The following is a 7,640-nucleotide window of genomic DNA, read 5'->3' as shown; positions in this document are numbered from 1 at the left end:
GTCAGGCTTGTAACACCTTAAATCTGACCCACCTTATACGGATAGACCTAAGATGACACATTGGTCCACTAAAGCAATAAACCAATTTAAACCTTTTCGTGTTTCCATTAGTTGTTCATATACTTAAAATTTGATAACAAAATAATCAAATTCTTAACAGTTGTAAAATGTTTATACAAAAAATTTGAGTTGTGTAGTATGTATAATGTAAATCAAAATAATTGCATAATTAAATACCACATAAAAATAAAGGTCCTATGAACACATATGCTCTCTAAAGTTATCGAATATTGTTATTTAGAATGATGATACTAGAACTTCCTTAATGACAGTGCTCTTCAATGCGAACCATGATCTAATAACCTACGAATGGTAACATCAAGACATTAAATTTAACAAGTTTAATGACACACTTCTACTCTATTTTACTTCACGCAATTCATAAACATAAACACGCAAGTCAATATAAGCAAAGAGGAATAAGTATCATCATTAATAAGGGTAGCATACATATCAACGTTCATTTATGATCGTCACATTAGTGTCATCATTCACAGTCTAATCTTTACCTCTAGGACTTATTTTCACAATCATATCATTCTTAACGTATAACTCATCAGTCATCGTAAACTGTCATGTCAGTACCGTGAATTCTTACGTCGGCATCATAACGGTCAACGACGGAAAACGTTAATCGAATGGTCACATTGGGTTTTTTTTTTTGAGTTGGAGGGCCATATTAGGCACAAAATTATTTTGAGGACCACATTGATTTTTTTTAAAAATACAAGGGCCTCGTTTATTTTTTGCCTAATATATATATAAAATTATTATTTGAATTTTCAAGAAAAAACCCCAAACTTGTAATTAAAAATACTTGTAGTGGTAGTTATTTAGGATAAAAAAGTTACACCAACGGATATTAAGCCAATTTTGACATATAGTCAACTTCCAAAACCCTATGATAATTGATATCACTAAATGCAAAGTAAATTTGTGGTATAATGATAAAAAAAATTATTAAAATAAAAATTTGATTGACGTTAGATAAATTATTAATTAAGAGATTGTTGCATATTTAGGTACATTTGATTACGACGTTCAAGATATTGAAGTAACAATGATATCAACTGAGTTAAATTTTAATTAGTTTCACTGAATAAAATCATAAAAATGAAAAAAAAGAGAGAATAAAATTAATTTCAGCATAAAAATAGATAAAAATCCTATTAATACATATAAAATCCAAATTTTGAAGAGAAGGGAGGATGGACATAAAATACCGTCAAATCATATACCAACAAAAATGATAAATTATAAAGTTTTGAATTTCAAGTCTATTGTCTTTATACAAAGAAATTAAATTTGGTATCAACATTTCCATATTTTTTAAATTTGAAAGGCCAAGAGCTGATATCAACATTCCCATTGGCATATCATATCAGATACCATACGTGTTTCATGAATTAATATCGATGTGGAGTTTCTTTTATATATATAAATATTCCTTCAATTTATAAGGATTAAATTCCAAGTTTAAGCATAATAAAGGGACAAAATCAATGATTTAACCTATATCCGAGAGTTACTCCTCCATCCGACCTTTATTTATCTTCACTTTTAGCGCTCTTGGCCCTTAGGAAATCGGGAAGCAATTATAACGTGGAGGCGTCAGATACACGCACAGTAGCGGAATACAATGGAGGCTAATGGGATTAGGGACCTCTTAAAAATTTGAAAAATTATAATTTAAATTTTTGAAGTTTTTAAAATATTTAATTTGACCCTTAATTAAGAATATTTAAAAATTCATATGAATTTTAAATATTCTTAATTTAAATCCCTCTCATAATATTTAAAAATTCTCATTAAATTTTTTAAGATTCCAAAAATTCTAGTTAAATCTTAATTTTTTTTAAAAAATGTAAATTGACCAATTCAAAATTTTTAAATATTTTAATTTAAACCTCTAAATTTTTAAGTTGACCCACTCAAACTTAATTCCGCCACTGCATACAGATGCTATTCCAAACAAGAAAGAAAATGAAAACCATTTCCCTCTCTCTTAGCTTTTCTTTATCAAAGTTAGATCCCAACAAAAACTATTATTCGCAAATACAAACAAACAATAATCGCTGGAAAAGTCTTAATATGGTGGCCTGTTTTCTGTGGGTACCTCATAAACATTTGTTTATATTTGCAAGTCAAAAAAAGAGAGGAAATAAATTGTTATAAAGTGAGAAACAATCTCTTTGCTTTGATTCTTGTTTAGAGTCGGTGTTTGTTCTGGTGCAGATGGTCGACCCATTGTTCCCAAGAATTTTGGCTTCATAGAAAAGGGTTCATATTGATTTTAGTCATTTTCGAAATGAGATTAACCTATTTGGTTTAGGTTTATATTTCCTTGTACTCAAAACTTTTGTCTTTCGAATTGTCATGCAAAATATAATACCATATACATATGAAGAGAGAGATTTTATTCCATACAAATTCCAATAGCATATCGCTCCCTCCCCATCTCTAATTGGCCATAGCATAATATTTGGTCAGTGTTTCTTTCCTTTGCCTCGGCGTTGCCTTGCAGCCCATCTCATCCTCTACTTCTCATATAGCACACTTGTTTTCTTTCTTTTATTTGGCACATCTCCCCATCTCAAATCACTCCTACCCACTCTACTACATCACATCTCCTCTTTTTCTTATTATCAACCACCTAATTCTATGGAGAAAAAACAAAATAATATATAGAAAGAAAAAAGAGAAGAAGTACGACCGGCTAGAAGCTTTTAATCTCTTTTAATAAACAACATTTTATTAGGTAAAGCTTAATCAGCACGACCGGCTAGAAGCTTTTAAAAATCTTGTTTTTGATGCCTCATGGGGTCTTTTAATTATAAGATTTCCCAAAGGCATTTCCAACTCCCATGCATTCTTCCACTTCAAATAATTCAAACCCTTTCTCTATCTCTCTCCTTTGATTGAGATTAATGATAATTTAAAGAAGAATTCTGGTGATAAAAAATATTATTTTTTTAAAGGATTCGAATTTAAATAATTTTATTCATAAGTATATATGAGTTTATCTATATTTAAAATCGAATATAGATAATATATTGTAATCATATTAAAATTTAAAAAATAATAATAAAGGTTAATGGTAGTTCCTTATTGATTTAATTATAATAGAAACTATATTTAATGAAATATTTCTCATCATTTATTATTTCATAGCAAAGGTGTCGGTGGCAGACAATGAAAACTTGGTTACAATAATAAGAAAGTGCTCACTTGTGAGAGAAAACATGCACCAATTTTGACTAAATTTTATAATTTCTTTCCCTCTAATTCATCTGTTCCCTTTCTTTTCTCACCTCTTTTGACCAAAATATAAACAAACAAACAAAAAAAAGTTTCATCAAATTTCAAATAGGAAATGATAATACATGCCACATTTCAACTGTAGAACTTTTGGACATATATACCAATATTTTCCTTATTAGGCTTCTCTTTATTTAAAAATTTTCATTATTTTCCATTTATACCTCTTGATTTTCCTTATAAGGTTAGGGTACATCGTCTTCATCACCGAAGGGTCCCAATTCTTCCAAAATCTGAAAAACATCATTTAAGACGAAAACCCATGACAGTTGAAATCAAGCACATCATGTGCTCCACATGTGACTTTGGGACACTTGAAAATTCCAAAGCATTTTCAGAACAAAAATTTAGTACATTGGTACCTGCTCTTTGTTATATAATTAATTCCCATGTCTTAATCACAATCTTAATTAAATATTAGGCCATTGCTTACAACTTCATTATAAACAGCCACCCAACTTAGGAGGTGGGTTTTTCTTGGTTGTAAAGATAATGGATAGACCAAATAAAGAGTGATTAATAATTAAAAAATAGATGAAGAGAAGATGGAGATTTGACATTTCATCAATTTGTCTTCTTCTTTCGGTGGTGGCTTTGGGTTTAATTACCTTAATCAACCATTTTCTTTTGTCTTATCAGTTGGATTAGTTTAAATTCACTTATTGATCACAATTATTTTGTTGTAAAATAATAATTCAGAAAAGGTTTAAAAACGATATATTGGGACAAAGTTACTACCTTAGGAATAATTTCCTTTTATTTTCAGAGAAAGAAATCTACTAATTAATCATCTAATTCAAAGGTACAAGATTGTTGGCCAAAACGGAAAACAAATTGGGGGAATTAATATGGTTTTGGAGTCGCTTGATTGCTTCGATATGAAACACGTTTAAATGTGTAATTTGATAGGATTATTTCGTTTTATTTCCTCATGCTTGCTTAACTAACCTTGTAATTTTTATTGCATAGTGTCACTTTCAATCTTTCATTATTAAGAAACTTGGGAAAGTTTTGGAGGTTTGGGTTAGAATATATATATATATATATATATGTCAAATGACATAAACGAGGTTGGTCTAAATGGTAAGCAGTTTTATATCGTTTAAACATGTTTTGAGTTCAAGATTTTGTATATGCAAAAAACTCTCATTAAAAGACCCATCTACTAAAATCATATATACGACATAAGTCGATCCGGATTAATTAGGACAAAACTTTAAATAACTTAAAAGGGCAATAAAAAAGTTCAAGTAATAGATCAAGAAATTGGATAAATTTAGGTGGCCAGCATACACGTTTTTAGCCCATAAAATTTCAATCAAGGCATAATTTTCTCACTAAAAATTATATATATCTACCCATTTAATCAGAATATAGACTGTAGATATTTTTATTTCATTTAAAATGATCAGAGGACTTTGTTCAAACATATAATCTGATCAACTTATTTGTAACTTTGCTCGATGTGGGAATCACCTATGTGGTCCAATGGGATTTTGACAACCAGCCTAGTGATCTCTTGTGGTAAAGCATTTGGCAGCAAACCACCATGAAAAAAAAGGTATAATGTTAAAAAAAAATGTCCATAATATTTTATTAAATAATCAATTTAATTTATATTTTTTTTCTTTTAGGATAAAATGACTTTAACGTTTGATTAAATATTCATTTTAACTCTTTTTAAAAAAATAATACTTTGACCTTATTATTTCATTTTAGGGTGATTTTTTTTATTTTGTAACGTTGATAGTTTTTTAGACAACGATTTTCATCTATAAAAATGTCTTTTTACCATAAAATATATATTAAAAGCCAAAATGTTATGAAAAAAACAAAGGTCAAAGTGATTATTTAGTTAGGATCATTTTGGCATTATACCAAGAAACTAGTACATAAATCACAGCTATAACAGCAACCCAAATAGACAATTATAGAGAAGCCATGATTCATTGCTGCAGATACAGAGGAGACCTTTCAAAATGGGGAATATACACTCTATATATGTACAAGTAAACCCAATAAAACATCACCAGAAAATGATGCTTTCTTTTTCAATCTTATATCAGCTTTCTAGATAGTCCCCCTGAGAATATTATCTCCATTCTTATGCTTTCCTTATCAACAACATAATTATGGGTTTAGCCTTTGGTTAAACAAATTGAGGGGTTGATTGAATCAAGAAAGGTCCAAATGGAAAGCATGTGGATGCCCTCCAAAGGGAATACTTTCATGAAACCAACTTCCATATGACTTTTTTTTTCTCTTTTTGATTAAGAATAATTTGTTTGAGAGTGTTATATCAAGTATTTCTCAAGTTTGAGTCTGATCATTCACAAGGTACAAACTTTCGAAATCTTGTCAGCTCACAATATGCTCACTGAACAAAGTTGGGTCTAACTTTGATTATCATGTAATAAAGATTTCCCACTTGTTCTTTTCATGAAATACTACTCTCTTTTTTTAAGAAGGCATAATAGTTTATCCTTTTGTTAATGGAAGAAACGAGGTTGTGGTGATTTTTAACCTTTTCATTTTGATTTGAACGGAAAATCACATATGGTGATTCAAAACCGAGAGAGAAATTTCCCGTCTTCAATCTTATACGATGACTTATATATAGATTTTTAGTGTTGGTATCAGGTACATGACAATGATAACTATTTGTAGGTTGACATGGCAAATAGGTCAAACTATAAGATAATAAATTTAGCTAATAGATTAATATAGGTCTGTCTGTGATTATGTCAAGCATGGTTTTCAGAAACAGACCGGTTAGCGAACCGGCCATGCTATCGGTTCATTGGTCGGTCGAACCAGTCCGACCGGTCGGAAGAACCGGGCGACGTCATAATTATTTAAAAAATTAAATAAAAATACTAAAAATATTTAATAAAAAATAATTTTTATATCACAAGTCATATTCAAAGCAAGTCATAACATATATAAGTTAAAAACCATAAAATCAAGTGAAACAAAATGATTCAAATCAACTACAACATAATATTTAAGGTAAAACATATTAAATAATAAATATAATTATATAACTATAATTAAAAAATAAATTTGCAGCTAAAAAAATTATAACAAAATGATATTGTTTGGTTTAATTTTTTTTTTAAAACAATCCCACATGGCTAAGAAACATAGAAGAGCATCTCAAAAGTCTAAAGAGAAAATATGAGAACAAAACAATCTTCACGTGGCTAAGAAACATAGAAGAGCATCCCAACTAACTTCTATAAATAATAGAGGTAATTTGACATTCAAAATAATGGAGCATTTTGGTGAGTATTGAGTAAACCATTCTTTCACTTCAATCAAACTCGAATTTTAGGCTTCAATCGAGTTTCTAAATTTTTTTTGAGTTCAAGCCTTTTCGAGTTCAAGTTTCAATATTATATTTCGAGTTCAAGTTGAATTTGACAATTTTTAGCTCGTGAGTTTGAGTCGAGTTGAGCTTACTTTTAAAGTTTTCAAGTTCGAGTCAAGCTCAGCAATACTCGAGTTCGACTTGGCTCGTTTAACAAACGATGTCGTTTGGTTTAATTTAAAAAAAAACAAAATAGGCGGTTTTTTTCGGTTTTCAGCCGGTCCGGTTCGGACGGTTTAGCGGTTCCGGCCGGTTCACTAATAGCGGTTCAATCGGTGTAGATTGAATCGGACTAGGCAGCGGTTCCCGATTGAACCTGCCGGTCCGATTTTCAAAACACTGTGTCAAGGTATTGTAGCTTACCGAAAAAATATAAAATTTTGGAGACTTTAATGACTATTCTAGAAACTTGAAAGACAGAGAAATACCAATGGAGATGTGATGTAACTTACTAAAGATATCTAGAGAAGGTATATCACCTTTAAAATAAATCAAAATCAATTAGGACGTGGAACCATGAATACTTATGTTGTTGCTATTTTTCTTTTTTAAGTAAGCATATTCAAACATCCATGTTTCAAGGGAGATGACCTATGAAGATTGATATCCGCCAAGAAATATGTTTGTGGGTTGAGGAGAAGAAAAGCAAAGAAAAATGGGAAAAGGGAGTGCCCATTATGAAACCTACAATGCTTAATGGGATCAACTATGTGTTGTATAAGAAAAAAAAGATGGAATTTCTTTGTCATAAATCATAATGGGGATGTTACTTTAAACCCCATTTTATGATTCTTTGTTTGAAGCATCCAATCTGACTTTGATTCAAAGATAAATAATGAATAAGGACATGTTTGGTTGTCTCATAATTATCATTTTCAATCTCATTACCCCA

The sequence above is a fragment of the Hibiscus syriacus genome, unplaced genomic scaffold, assembly GCF_006381635.1.
Source record: "Hibiscus syriacus cultivar Baekdansim isolate YM2019G1 unplaced genomic scaffold, ASM638163v2 tig00111513_pilon, whole genome shotgun sequence".
Lineage (NCBI taxonomy): Eukaryota > Viridiplantae > Streptophyta > Magnoliopsida > Malvales > Malvaceae > Hibiscus > Hibiscus syriacus.
This window is presented reverse-complemented; position numbering follows the sequence as displayed.